Genomic DNA, 16,161 nt, shown 5'->3' on the forward strand with positions numbered 1-16,161 from the left:
CACACGCGAAAACAGATGTGCCCGGGGTGTCACCTGAAGTCTGAGCTTTGCATAAGCTGCGGAGTAGCAGACATTTGCTTCCTAAAATACTGCTTTACATTTGCACAGTTTTCTTCCAGAGTATTTGGGGGTGGGATGCTTTCCCCAAGATGAGGAAATAACAGTCGACAAAGTGCATGGCCAGAAGCAACCACCATGCGCTGTAGTTCAAGCTGGACCTTCTCTTCGTGGGACCAAAATCCTGTGAGTGTCCAGAGCCTCTCCAACCTGTCACCAGTTGGCAGGGTGTGTTCAAGTAATTATTAAGGCTACTTCCCTTATCAGTGAATGAAGATGTTGTAATGAACGCTCCGAACAGAGTTGTTTGCATAGGGCCTCTACCACAGTGAAAGAATCTCAAAGATAAAAGCAAGTACAAACTTGTATATTATTATTTTCTATGGAATATATATATTTATATATAGCTATATACATAACTATGCATATATATAACTATATAGACATATACAATATATATAGCTATATAAAAATATACATAACTATATATAAAACTATTGCATATATATATTTATTTATATTTAAACCCTTCCAGTAGTCAACACGCTTCTGCTCAAGCTTAGTTGGGCTTTTAAGGTGATTTGAAAGATGCTCACTTCTTCCCAAGATGCTCCACTTCTAGGCACAATTAAGCCTAGGTCCAGACTGTGCATTACAAAGAGAAACACACCCACTTCAGTCAGCATTTTCCTGTCTCTTGGGTCAGCCCTTCCCCCAAGAACAGCAGGAGGTTCAAGACAGCTTTCACTGAAGCCAGGGAACTCAGGGCCACCGAGTCTGTGTTCACGAAACTAGCAGAGTTCTGCTGCAGGCACTGACTGCCAGGTATGCACCGTGAAATCCCATCAGGCTTTTGAGCAGCCCAGTCCAAACTAGGAAGCAAAGGTGCCTTGTAAATTTCTACTTCAAAAGCTGCAGGACAGTTTCCACAATCATGCGCGGATTTAACGGTAGCTTTGGCTGGTGTGCCACATTTTCTTTTATGATCTCAAGGGATGTACATTGGTTTATTTATAAATTTTACATATGCATATATGTATATATAATACCTTCATGTGTATATTATATATAATGTGTATATATTATAAATACATATATATAATAAACAGAGCCCAGGACATTTAAACAAGCAGGATAAAATGAAATGAACATGTTTAAAGTTTTACTAATCATTGTGGCTTTGTATATTGAATAATACATCAAGAAAACTACATTAAGACCAGCATCACTGTTAACTAAAGTAAGCACAACTCTGTTATTTTAAAATAGGTTTTCTGATGTTATTTTAAAGGTTTATGTTATTTATAGGTTTTCACTAGTTTTGTACATGGTCATGGGTTCTCACTCTCTGTACTGACTTGGAGAACAACTCCCACCTGGAGATGAGCTGCAAGCCAACATCTTCACTGTAAATTTGCGTCACAGGAATATTTTAAAAAGACTTTTCTATTTTGTAAAGATTAGCAAAATGTGGGTAATCTTTCCACTCATTTAATCACACATATGTTATACTAGGCACACAGATATATACTTTTAAAGAGAGAACTGTTATTTATTTAAAGGTGATAGGAATTGAACCTAGCAGCTCAGACTCGCCAGGCGGGCACGCTACCCCTGAGCCACACCCTCAGTCCACAGCAGTTTTTGACAGCAAAGGTCAAGAGAGTTCAGGGCAGTTGAGCTGTCCAGGTTCCCATCTCCTCTTGCCTCTACCTAATGCACGTAGTAAGTGATCGCCGGGTATGGATCTGACATGGCAGCATGGTCTCATGCCACAGAGCAAGTTAGTAGTACTTCTACACATATACGGGCTGGAGGGCCAGCCAGAGAGAAGGAGAAAATGTTTGTCACAGGTACATCAGCAAGACAGGTGGAAACAATTCATATCAGTCAGGGGTGGGAGGATGGCTCAGGGATTTTTCTAACATTCGTGAGGTCAGTCCTTAGTACAAAAAAACCCTTTTGTTCAATATATTCTCATCATATTTCCCCCTTCAGCTTCTCTCAAGTCCTCCCCACCTCCTTATCCACCCACCTTCAGATCCTTCTCCCCCCAACTAAAACAAAACAAAACAAAAAAAAAAACCAAAAAACCAAACAAACAAAATCAATAACAAACAGGAAAAAAAAAAAAAAAACAAAACCAGAAACACACAGAGAGAGACACAAAAACCAGAACACATAAGCAAAAGGCCAATGAGATAAACATGCCCAAATAAAACACTGTAAGACAAAAAGTCTTCAAAAAATAGCACTGAGTTTGTCTTAGGTTGTCTGTCTAAACGTTGGGCAAGAGGCCGACCCTTCAGTGTGGTTAATATACCCAGTGAGACTGCACTGGGAAAATTAAATTTTCCTTTGCCAGCAGGTATTAATTATAGATAATTTCTTGGTTGTGCGTGGAAGCCTGTGTCTGCTTCCCCTTTTCAGCTCTGGGCCACCATTTGCCTTCAACCTATGCAGGCCTTGTGCATGCTGTCACAGTCTCTGTAAGTGCGTATGTGTGTCAGTCCTGGCGTGACTGCAAGACACTTGTTTCCTTGGTATCCTCCGTCCTCTCTGGCCCCCACAGTCTTCCTGCCTCCTCTTCTGCATATCTTCCCGAGCCCTGGGAGGAGGGGATTAATGAAGACATCTCATTTAGGACCGAGGGCTCCAAAGTCCCTCTGCACAGACAGGTAAGCAATACATGTATGCACATAATTAAAGCTTTGTTTTTAATCTTGGGAAAAAAAAAACTTTTCATACTATGGCTGTTGAGAATATTAGTTGGTAAACCACTTGGGAAAACTATCCAGCACTGATTGCTGAAGTTTAATATATACCCATCCTCTAGCTTGGGAAGCCCACTCTTAGGTTTCACCGCAAAGAAATGTTGACGGAGAAAACTGTTCAGAGCAGCGTTATTTAGGAGAAGCAAAATTTGGCAAGAAGAAAATAATTCCCACATGTGTCAATAATAGAATGGATTAATTGTGTACTGCCATACAGTAGATTGACCGACCAACCTTAAGTGAAGGGAAAAAGAATCTTTAGAGACTCACAGGATCCCTCCTCTGCTCTGCAGGCTTTTTCCTCTGCTGCATGCTCGCCTGAGTTCCCTTACTCCTGTAAGCGGCCTTTCTTCAGCTGCTGATTCTGTCTGCTCCTGTTTGCAGTGTTCTAGATTTCTCTGCTGCTACCTGCCGCTCTAGGGACTGTTCATGCCCTTTGACTCTGTAACTGGCAGAGAAAAACGAACCCAAGCAAAACCCCTAGATGGTAACACAAGGAGGGGAATAAATCTCATAACTGCAAATGATGAGTTGAAAATTGCCAGATTTAGTAAAGCAAGCAAACAAACAAACAAACAAACAACTCACAAAAGATTCCATTTACATGCACCAAATCCTGAAAGAAAAAAAAAATACTAGTATATCGAATTAGAAGTCAAGGTAGAGGCCACCCCTGGTTATGGGTAGGAGGGGTCGTGCATGAGACAGGAAATACCTGGTTTGGGCCTGTGTTAGTTACATGGGTTTGTTGTCTTCGTGAAACTTAAGCTGTGTACCTTTCATTTGTATGCTTCCCAGAATAAATGTCATGTATGTCACAAACTAAAAACATGAGAACAGTTTAATATACATCATTCATTTTATAGATTATTATAAATGAATGTGTCGCCACCCTGCTGCATGATTTGGAGGGTCACTGGGGAATGTGAACAACCTTTTAGACAACACTGGTCTGGACCGAGAAAATAATAAGTACAGCAGACTTCCTTCCAGACAACTGTTCCAAAGAATGGAAAGATTCCAGTCTGCGAGAAAACAAATGCAGATCCAGGGAATATAAGAATATCTGTCTATGTAGCTCAATTGTTACCCCTTTCTCAGAGAATATAATCATGCTGATCAGTTTAGATCCATTTAAGGATGTTGAGAAAGGGAGAAAATGAGTATTTCTTGTCTTTCAATTCCAACCCTACTCTAATCTCAACCCTGGCTGATCAGAAATGCTGTCATTTTAATTAACCCTTTTCTTTGTTCTAGCTAAGTAAAATCAGTCATGCACTATTCTCACTGGGGTCCAAAATATGCAACATATTACATGTAAATCAGTGTGTGCCTCTCAGAAACCCTGCCACAATGACTGGAATTCTTTACGTGCCTCAAATTAAAAACATAAAAAATAAAAGCTTTTTCTTGTTTCTTTCTGCTGTTTTAATAACTAAACCAAAAGTGCTACATTATTCTCTGACCTTTGCTTATACCTTATCAATTAGTTTATATTAGTATTTATTGCATTTCTGTTTTATCCCAGACATCCTGTTACCACCTGATAATCTAACTGTTCACACACACACACACACACACACACACACACACACATTCCTAAAGTCCTATGTGTTGCTGCCATTTTGTGTGATGTTTAATTTTATAAATGCTTCTTTATAAAACAGCAATCTAGCCTATCAGACATCATTTTCTAAGGAGAGTTTACGTAATAAGAGGAAAGCCTAGTAAAAAGTACTCTCCTTTCTAGTGAAACCAAAACACTTGTTCAAAATACGAACCTAATCTTTGGGGAGATTTTCAGTTGCCGTGCTACCTGCTCCTCAACACGGATGGCAGTTCTGGTCTTTGAAGTATGATGTTTAGTAACAAACTTAACCTGATCAGTTCAGTGCTTCCCCTTAACACTTTTTTTTTTCTAGAAATAGATTATAGCTTGGATTATTTATACATCATAAATACAAAGAGATTAGAAATCTCAGCCATTGGTTACCAAGTTTTGAACTCAACCAGACATCATTGTCTTTTTTTTTTTCTAATGAGTAAATTACAGTTGAAACATAAAACACACCTGTAGATTCCAAGGTCACACCTCAGTGATTTATGATTTGATAGTGTGCATGCTTTAATTACAGTGACGGTATCAGTGCTGTGGGATGGTACTGGCAGTTAAGAAGCCTGGTAAGCTCTTTGATCTCCTCCCCCTGGAGTGCAGCCTTGCCAGGCCACAGAGGAAGATGATGCAGCGGGTCCCGAGGAGACCTGATAGGCTAGGGTCAGATAGCAGGGACGGAGGTCCTTCCCTGTCAGTGGACTAGGGGGAGAAGAGGGAAAGTGGGTCTGAGTGGGAGGAGATGCGGGAGGGGACTACAGCGGAGATACAAGGCGAATAAATTGTAATAAATTAATAAATACATTTTAAAAAATACGATGCATTTCTAATTTTGATATATAAATAAATAATTTTATTATATGAATTTTAACATATGAATAAATAAATGAGTAAATAAGAAAAAGAAGCGTGGTAAGCGCTCAGCAGTTTCCCAGAACGCACCACGTGACACTGAAGCAACAAGACTGGAGTTTCTTTCTTGTCTACTACGAGGTGGCTGCCAAATAACGCAGAGATCGCAATTCAGGCTCGTTCATTAACAATCTCCACCCCGCACACCGCCTTTCCCTCAGCATTTGCCGCGTGCCTATCATGTGCCAGACACCATCAGGGCGTGGGTCTACCAAGTGGCTTAAATGGAATGCTGGCTCAGTCCTTAAAGAGCTCCAAGTCTGTTGAGCGAGACAGACTTGTAAACAAATAATTACAATGCCATTTGAGAAGGGCTGTAGAGTGGAGGAATGCGCTGGTAGCGGAGACGCCATCAGAGAAGAGGGCAGCCGAAGTGGGGGTGTGGGCGTGGGCAAGAGGCTGGTCAAATGGGGCTACAAGGAGTTAGATTTGAGTATGAGGCTACATCCAAGTGCTTGGGAAATTCTGAACTTCTTCCTTGGTTTCCGTGTGCAAAACCATGTCACAATGCTGAACTGAGCCAACTGTCCGAGACTCTTTTCCCAAAATTCACAACTATCTCCAATCCCAAGGGAAATAGGCAAATAAAAATATAAACACCGTATCCTCGAGAAGAAAGCTGCAGACACGAACCCGAAATGGTCACACTGCTTCTTTTTATCTTACTTACTCTCATAATAATGGACTTTTCCAGGCTTTTGGGGTGCTAGGAGTCTTTTAACACAAAACAAACAAACAAACAAAGCAACAGGGATTTACTTTTTGACCAAGTTTTTACATTGTCTTATTCCTGTTGTTACCAACCACAGATTCTCATCATATTTTTCTCTTCCTGTTAAAAAGTTAAGTGTCACAAATCCAAACAGACTTTCATTAAACCAAACAGCCAGTGATATTTTCTAAGGGTCAGTTTTATGTTGGGAAGTATGCTGCAGCTCTTTCTGCCAAAAGTTAAGTTTCTGTGGTGACTATACTTAAGAGAAAGTGAAATAAAGGTAGTCTCTCAAGACTAACGATTTGAGCACATGGCTCCTATCAATTGATGGAAACATAAATCTAGCCAGATTCAACACTTGAATTCAGTTTGAAGATAACCCCGGAGAACTTAAATATATTGAGAACTTAAATATATTACCGGGCATTTCCTCCAAGCTCACCCACCCCTCGCCCTGATCTTACCTTCTCAAAAGAAGCTAGACTTAATTTACACATTTTTTGTCATTGTAATTAAATCCAGGGTATGACTATAAAGCTTTCAGATCATACATGGTCTGGGTAAAATATTGAAAACAGAGTCCCCCCCCCCCCAAAAAAAAAAAAACAACCAGCAGTGGGGGTTTGGGAGAGAAAGGGTGCAAGCGATAGTAGCACTGAAAGGCAGGTGAAATCTTGTTATAATTAAGCTTGTTAAAGTCCCAATCTCACTGCAGTAAAACAGCGCGAGGCTCCAGCTGGTGGCCAGCTGCTCCCCGGACCTTTTCCACACCAGGAAAAAGAAAAAGCTCCATGACAGAATAAAATAAGGCCTTATAGGTTTGTTTTAGCAAACCTATCTTATCTAGGTAAATTAAGAAGTGCCAGATACTAAATTACCTCAATATTCAGAAAACAGGTTTCCTCAGTCAATGAATATACCTAGATCATTTCATAAATATCTTAATCTACTCAGATGAACCAATATGGCAAGAGCATATGGCAAGATTTACACAGCTCATTCGTGGAGAACTTGGATGTAATTCAAAGCAGATAACCTTTAAGAAGCTTCATTCTCTTGGATGAAGCAATTTTTACCAGAACATGCCTGATTTTTCAAAGTTGTGTGCTAGGATGGAGAAATTGAACAAAGAATTGTAGAAAGACATTACAAAATTTATGAATGGAAAATGTTCAGGAACTGATTTTTAGCAAGATTCCAGGATTGCAACATAGTTGGACCAAGAAAGCAAATAACGTTTTCTACGTTGTGGAAGACTCCTATAAATTTGCATTTTTGTTGTTAGTTTGACCTGTGAGTTGGCTCTCTAGAGATAACAAATGGTTCACAGACAAGGTACACAAATCTTGATAGATGAGCTAAAGATAGGACTGACTGGAATCTAAGGCTAGAAAGTAGATAGTAGAAAAAAAATGCAACCAGGAAGGTAACATGGGATCCTTCATTTATTGCCCCCACGCCCAGGCTGAATGTGGCATCCAGTATTTGCATTGATCTCCCAAGGCCACACCAACTCACTAGAGAGTCTTTGTATTTCTAAATATAAGATATATGTTTACGTCAAATTAACTGTTCCTTGGTTAAAATGTTTAGGGATGTAATAAAGGAGATGTGGAAATTGGCTAGAAAAAAGTTTCAGTGAGGAACGCCCTTCCCTGTGAGCCCTTAGGGTTAGCCAGGAAAAAAAAAAACAAAATAAAATAAATACTGAGCGCCTTCCCTGACCCAGACGCTGGGAAGGAAAGGATGTGGGTCTCTTGTCCTTATACGGCTTACAAATCAGCAGGGAGACCATTACCACACATTATGTGTGACAGATACAGGGATGAGAGCACAGAAGGCAGCCTGAGGTACTTTAGAGGGCAGCTAATCTGGAGGGGGGGGCAGAGGGATGGGGGGGGGTCACTGGCCAGTACAGGTTTCTGGAAGACATTTTTCATATGATGAAATGTGAAGAACACCCAGGAGCTAGAGGAAGCCAAAGAGACGGCAAAACTGAGGTTAGGAGAGATGTTCCAAGTGAATAACAGATTGCAAAATGAAAGTGATAAGACCCACGAAGGAAAAAGGAGCTAGGTCAAGAAGAGACTGGCAAGGCTGTGAGCAATGTTTTTAACGAATCCATCAATCATAGAAACAAGCGACCCCAAGTTGAGACCCCTGGGTTGTAAGACATTCACATAAGCCTTGGCTTCCTGACTGATGAAACCAGTCTTGCATTAAGTATTTCACACTGTTGTTTTAGGGAAAAGATGAGATGAGAATGAGGATTCTACAGATTAAATTGTACTATGAATTTATAGGCATGATTACAATAAGTCAAACAGGATCCAGTTTACAGAGGGAAAAGCACAAGCAAGCAAGAAGTTTGATTTAGTGACGTCTTTGGGGGATACATGGGAAATTTCTTGTAAGTGAGCTAACTCTTGTTTCAACATTCACATTTATCTACTCTGAAGATCTCTCCTCATTACAGTAGCCAGTCCTGGGATATTTGATTCTGTGCTCTTCTTCTGGGGTTTCTGGCCTGTTGCCCTCTTTTTGTTTCCCATGTAAGAGTCCTTTCACCTGTGTGTGGCCACAAGACGGCAGGGCAATGGGAGACTAGGAAAAGCCTCATACAAGGGCGAAGAGTAGGAAAAGTTCCTCAGTCTATTTTCACACGATTTTAAGGGCTCTCTGTTTTCATTCACCTAATAAGGGTTTTTGTGCTGAGTTAAATGTTTCCAAAGCAGTTGAAAAGAAATTAAATTGCTACTTGAAGTTGTATTCTACCAGAAGCACACATGTCCTCACTAGGGACTATAGCAGTAACATGCATATACAGAAATGTGTTAAGGAACTTAAAATAAATCTGGTGTTTGTAAATGCTCTGAAAAAAATAGCTACAGATCCTAAAAGCTGTCTTAAGCATCTTCCTCAATACAAGAAGATAAGTTCCTCAAGGCAGCCCATCTGGCCTTGGTGAGAACTGCTGACATCAAGACCTTTTACACAAAGTGGGTGGTTTTGACCTTGGAAAGTACAAGCACATTCTTCTAATGTGCTCATAATAGGATAAAAATGTATTAGTCTTTCTTCAATGATTCAATTTAAGTATTTTTTTAATCAGCAAGTCAGAGGCAAATCTAGGGCTTACCTTAATTTCATTAAGCCTGTCGGGTTCCATATTCTCTTCTTTAACTTTTATTTAATTAAGAAAGTATAAAGCTACAGAGCGATGTAATCCCTGTCCTCAATTAGCTTAAAATCAAATGTTCCAAGTCCTCTGTAACCCTGTAATTTTAACAGGCACTTGGAAGCTGCTTGGCTACAAAGCATTGATTCCTCACTTGGGCCTTCAAAGAAAGTAAATGGAAAACCTGGCACCCACCTTTGTTTTGCATCTGTCTCCTTTATTGTGAAACACTGCTTACCTCTGCACACAGGCATGCTGATTATGTGAGGAGTGTCTTTCTAGAAACCAGTCCGTCCTAAGCTACCTCCTTCCCTTCTGGACAGAATGCACAAAGATCAAAGGCTTGAAAGCATCTTCCTGTCTGCTCTTTATAATGTCCTGTTCCAGATATGATGACCACCCCTACTCCCAGGCACCCAAAGGTCAAGAGTCATAGACCCAAACATGCAGACACCTTGGATTCCAGGAACAAAAGAGCCCTGGGACACCCCACTCTGCACTGAGGGCAATTATCTGTGATATGAGACTGCACCACGGAGAGGCAATTATCACCTGACCACAGGCAGCTTTTCATCTTAAGCAATAAGCATTTCCATGAACCACACTGAAGAGCAAGAGTTGAAGCAGTGAATAAACAACCCATATCCTTCCAAAGACTGTCTAATAATGGGTAACTTTCGTGCCTACCCCAATTCTCCTATTTCAACAGAAAGCCCACATCAGTACCCCAAGGATAGACTTGGAGTTACTGGAGCCATTTATCTGTTTCTCTTCTCAATGTACATTTATTAACTCTCCCATCTGCTTCTTCACCATTTCTCTTGAGATTTACATGTAGAAATGATGGCTGAATGTAGCCTGTGGACCCACTAGACCCAAGGATTATCCCTAAAGCACTTGTTACTTAATGAAGGCAATATAATTTGATGTAACTAAAGGTAATGGTTGTAGTGATGACATCATATGCAGCCCCAGTTATCAAATGCCAGAGGTAAAAATAAAAGAATCTCCTTCCTCCAAATGTCATGTATGGGAGACATACTAAACAGGAATAGGTGGAAAACGAGAGTTTAACATAATATGTTGAAGGTAGAAGGCCTGGAAATAGTACTGGTCATTCTATCAGGTCAGAATCAGGAGAGCTACTAGAAAACCAAAACAAGATATTAGTGGCCTAAGGGAAGAGTTTATCATAATATTAAAAATGGTCTGAGCATCTCTCCTTAGCTTTCTTCACTCTCCATGAAGTTGGAAAGGAAGAGAGGAAGTTGCAGCCAAGTCTAGAAGTGCGTTGCATTGCCTTCTTACTATTCTATCAGCGCAGGTGCCCAATCAGAAGTGAGTTCAAGAGCCCTAGGAAAGGTACCTGAGGAGGTTGAAGGAGTACGACACTAGTAACAGTGCAGTCTGTAGGCACTGGGGAAGGCGGAGACAGTGCCAGAGAAATAAGAAACAAGACATAGAGACAAGGGGGGGGATCTGGAAGGGCGTATATGGGAAAACTGCAGACACGAAATTGAATTTGGATACTGTTTCTTCAGCCACCTCCTCCTCTATCTACTAGAAATATAGACTTTTCTCTTGGCTTTTTATTCACTATTTCAATCCCTCAAGATTTACTTCCCTCCCCTCAAAAGATGTGCCCCAAATAATCAATAGTTACAATTCAATGTTTTGTCAAGAAATTTCATCCCTGAACGTGTTGTCTTGTTAAAATATAAATGTTTTATGTGATTCAGGCATCCAGAAATCACTTCATTCCTTAAGACCTGGTTAATGTAAGTGGAGCCTCCAAATCTTTCCATCTTGTCAGAAGTCTTCTTAGATTTCTGTGAAGCCTGTGCTGGGGCTGGGGGCTTGTGTCAAGATACTCAGATTCCTCCAAATTCTTGTTTGCTACTCAGTGACGTATTGCTATCCTTTATTTTTGCCCTAAGCCAGGATTCAATTCAGCTATTTAATCTGACCTTCATAAAGAGCAGGAAACACTTTCCATAAAGCTTCCTCACCACCAGCTAGAAAAGACTTAAGATTTGGTTCGAGGGTTTTCCATGCAGAAATGTGGTCAGTGGACCTGATTGTCCAACCTCTTTTGGGCCATTTGAGGACACTAATCATCCAAGCACAATGTCTTCTCTCACTTTGTCCCTCCCCTCTCTGTTTAGCTCCCTTGTTCTTTAGAGACACAACCATGCAACAGCCTTAATTCTAATAAACACCAAAGAGAAAATACAGTCCTGTCTTCCTCCTCAAGTCTCCAAGAAAGGGACTACTGGGAGGTTGGAGATGGCAATAAGATAGTACCTGAAAAAGGGAAAGAGAGTGATTTACTATAGTTTTCCTTAAGTCACTAGTATTTTCAACTACCCAAAATTTAAATATTAAGGATCAATGAATATTAAGGATCCCAAGCCCCTTGAACAGAAAATGTTTCAGTCTCTTCTTTGAAACCATCTTGCATCAAGCTTCTTCCCCTCACTTGCAGAAGCCTACCCCTTCAGTCTAGGTTTTTCTTACCCACTTCTCTACAAGCCCAGTATTTCTGAATTCTTGGCAGTGTTAGTTTTGAGCATCACAGCTCAAAATGGTGCCTCTTCTCTGACAATGCTATGTGCAGCATTTCATTCTTTGTACATTTATCCCATTATACTGCAATTTTCTTTATAGCTTTTATCAGTTTCTCATTATGCGTTTCCTATTTATTATTTATGACTTCACACCTATGAAGTAAGATCTTGATAGTGCATCCAGCCTTTAATTTCTATTCTATTGCTGATAGCTAATAAATATTTACAAGCATGAACATAGTCATTGTCCTCCAAAAACTCAGATTAGTTCAGACAGACTAACATTGATGGAGAATCTCCAAACTAGGGCTTTAAAGAATGATGGGCGTGGTAGTGGTGGTAGATGTGATTGGGACAGGGAGGAAGATTTTTCTTACCTATTGTCTTCCATGGCTGCCTCTGAAGTAGACTTTGGTATATAACCTTTAAGTGGCAACAACCCCTCTCCAGTTATAGCTGTTTTGCTATGCAACAACAGCAGTTTGGTTATTTTTGACAATGTAATCTTCTTGAAATTAACTATGCACATTACTTATTTGTTTAGTCTGTTCAACTGCCTATTTATTTGCTCTGTTCAATTGCCTATAACTACCTTTGAAGACATGTCCTTTTCAGCTTCCTTGATTTCTGTTCTTGCTTCATCCTTGTGTCTGTCTACCTCAACTACAACATCAGCATGTTGAGGCCATCTAAAGCAATAGGGATGGATGGTATGGCAAGTACCAGAATACAAAATGCTGGGAAGACTCACACTCAAGAAAAAGAAATCAAGATGTAAATGTGGAAGATTTGTGTGATAATTAAAGTACTCAACTTGTGTCTGCTACTGAGAACAGTGAAGTTGGACAGCTAATTTGCAGGTTGTTGTGATCTGGATGGCATTTAGAGAGTGTGGGAAGAGAACCTAACTCCTCTTTCAAAGTTTGCATGGATAGAGAAGCAACATGGAAAAAAAATATATCAGAAGAGGGTATGAAGTTAAAGGAAGGGATTTATGACGGATAGTAATCTCCAAAATAAAAGTTACTGTTTTTCAGGGCAATTAGAGTCTCTTCTTACTACAAAACATCCTTGTCATTTGACCTGGTGATGTGTATAATTGATAATGGCACTTATGCTTGGCTAATGTAAAATATGAGGAAAAAAACATTTATTCTCTGCCCTTCCCTAGGTTAACTGGTTGGCCTAAAGAACATGTTCTCAGCAGATTTTTCTTCCAGACCTGTAAGATCCCTGAAGCTGAGTCAAGATAGTTTGTATCTACAGACTGAGGCATTCTAAGTGCCTACATTTTGTCTCTGAAATAGGTGCTGAGAAGTTGTGGGTTATCTTGTTTTATTACATAAATATTATTGGAAGATGATGGTGAGATGGTTGAACCCAATGTGGCTTCTTAGAAAGAAGGGTGGTGATTTTTACACATACTAATCTTCTTTTGGCCCATAATTTTCCCCTTTCTCTTTTCATTTTTTTTCTCCCTTCTCCTGCTGGACGCCAAATGGGCCACCATAATGATTACAGAATGTTCCATGAGCTACATCACAACCACACATTATTTATGATAGAATCATAAGAATAAAGACTCAAACAACTCTCTGAATGATACCCAACCTCTTTTGCTATGATTGCTGATAATAAAGCATCTACACCTGGGCTATTTTATTGTCTTTGTTGAGTAAACACCCAATTCCCTTTTGTTAAATTGTCTATGGGTTTCCCAATGGCTTTCTTTTTGCTTTGGGCTTGTTTTTGTTTGTTTGTTTGTTTTGTTTTGTTTTTTAATTTAAAAATTGTGTGTGTGTGGTTTGGGCCTTCCAAAAAAAAATCCTAAATTTATCACCTTCTATAGATTTTACTTAGAAATAGGAATTCCTTAAAAGTTATTATTCTATATTCTTAAGTTTAATAAACAATTTAGGTCTAATGTTTCCTACCTACTCAATGAAAATATACCTTCTTGTAGTCTAAGTATGAGACATAGGATATAGTTTGTTTCTATGACTTCTAATTGTAAAACAGAAATTAAGCTCCCCTGCATTGAAGCATGGACCGTCTTTTAGTATCAACTCAACCCCTCATTTCACTAAGAAGTTTATAAATAACTATTTTCCTCATGAATTCATGACTCTTGCTTTTGCTGTCTCTTTCCTTCTGCTGTCTTATAGCTGTTTCTCTTTTAACATGGTTTTTTTTCCCAAAGAGAAGTGGTTCTGCAAACTGTTTCCTAGGATTTCTGAACCTAATATATTTTTCAGTGGATGAAAAGAATGAATGGTGATAAATCAACTAGTGGGCAAATGTCCTAATGAAGAATAACTGAGATAGAGACTCCAGAGTGTCATTGTGGCCTGTCTCCAAAGAGGAATTAGTTGTGTTCGATGGAATGAGGTGACCTCCAAAAGAGGGCCTTCTCCAGATGTCTGAAGAGGAAAGTGTGTTAAGTAAAATAAGCCAGACACAGAAAGACAAATACTGCATTCTCTCATATTTAGAAGCTAAAGAAGTAGAGAGTAGAATAGAGCTTTTAAGAAGCAAAGAAGGGAATAGGGAAGAGGGGATGGGTCCAGAGTGAACCCAAACCCAGCATTAATGGCAGATGAGGAGGACTGCACTACACATTTCAAAATAAATACGTGGGTTTAAGAGTTCCCAGCATAGAGAAATGATTATATTTAAGGATGTGGAAATGCTAGCTAGCTTGATCTGGTTATTATGCATTGAATGCATATGTCAGATTATAGTACTGTACCTTACAAACACAGATACTATGTCAATTTAAATGTAAACAGCCATTTTGTTTTGTTCTGTTTTGTTAAGGACAAATTCAGAACTGCTGTAAGTGTTGGGTGAGTAGTCAAATGGTAATTACCCTTGCCACGGCAAAACACAGGTGATCCCAGGAGCTGCTAGCTACTCTGGGGTACCTGGGTCCAGGCTAGCTATGAGCACCAGACTGCCACATTAGGCAAGGTGCCTTAAATGGCTGTCACAAACCAGACTGCATGGAGAAACTCTAACCAGGCACACCGATTAACTACCTTGATTTGCTGCCTAGACTATGGATGCAGAATACTACAGACTACGTTATCTAAGTAAACTGGCATCATGGCTGTGTGTAGAAAATCTAGGTAGCTGTTGTTTAAGTGCCAGGAAGGTCCATTCAAGTTATTAGTAAGAAATATTCTGAGTTCCAGAATGCCGCTTTCTGTCCTCATTTCGTGAGCACCAGGTGTAGGAATTATACTAAGGTAAACTCTTCTCCGGATAATTCGCAGTGGGAGAGAGATAAACTACTTTCAGCATAAGAGTAGAGCACAAAACTGAACTTTTAAAGGCGCAAATTTGTACAGGGAAAACCCAGGAGACACACTTCAATAAGAGGGTGTTATGCAGGCCTAACTGTGGGAAAGGTAAATGCGTGTGTGTACATACATCTTTGTGTACGTGTGTGTGTGTGTGTGTGTGTACACGCATGCACACTTGGATGTCCATACACACCTCGCCCTCCATATGCTACGCTAGCAATGTTTTTGCAAAGACTTAATTCAAATATGAGGGAATTAAAACACTTTAATGTGAAGAAATGTTTGTAATATTTTATATTTTCTCAGGAAAAAGACAGTAATAATTAAATACAAATAGTGTCTATTGAAAGAGGCTTATACGTGGTTCTGTGGGAAAATAATTAAGAATTGTAGCTTCCTGCTCTCGGCTTTTTTTTTTTTTAAGATAATAATAGAATGAAAACATAAAGCCGTGACTTAGAAGAGATAATTGTGTTTGTAAGTGTGTACATTCACACAGAACATGGGGAGGCATACTGTGTACGAATAGTTTTCATTATATAAGGCAAAAGGTTCACGAGAATCTGTTGGCAATTAATAATCCTCGGGGGGATTTAATTGTTATTTTCCACTTTTGTGAGCCTCTCTCTGAGGCTCAGCAAGTAGCTGATGAATCATTCAGTAACTAAAGAAAGAAAAGAAGCAACAGTATATTAATCAGTGTCTTTGTGTGTAGTCGAGTTTTCATTGTGGCACCATTGTTTTCCTGGTGTCCAGGAAATAACTGCTAGAGAAGATTAAATACAGCCTGCAAATGGAAATGGGAATATTCAACAGACTGGATTGCAAATTCCAAATGCCCAAGAGGAGAGTAACCTTCATTTACAAGGAGATAATGGAGAGAGCTGACCTGATGTCTGTAAAAACTATCCTCCGATAAATGTTTAGGTAAGGCAAAGTGGGTGAGAATGATGACTCCCAGGTTCCTGCCTTGCCAGGGTTGATATTGCCGGTGCCACCCATCCAATGAAGGCAGCACGTGAGGCTACCTCTTTTGTGTCA

Source organism: Meriones unguiculatus, chromosome 8 (assembly GCF_030254825.1).
Source record: "Meriones unguiculatus strain TT.TT164.6M chromosome 8, Bangor_MerUng_6.1, whole genome shotgun sequence".
Classification (NCBI taxonomy): Eukaryota; Metazoa; Chordata; class Mammalia; order Rodentia; family Muridae; genus Meriones; species Meriones unguiculatus.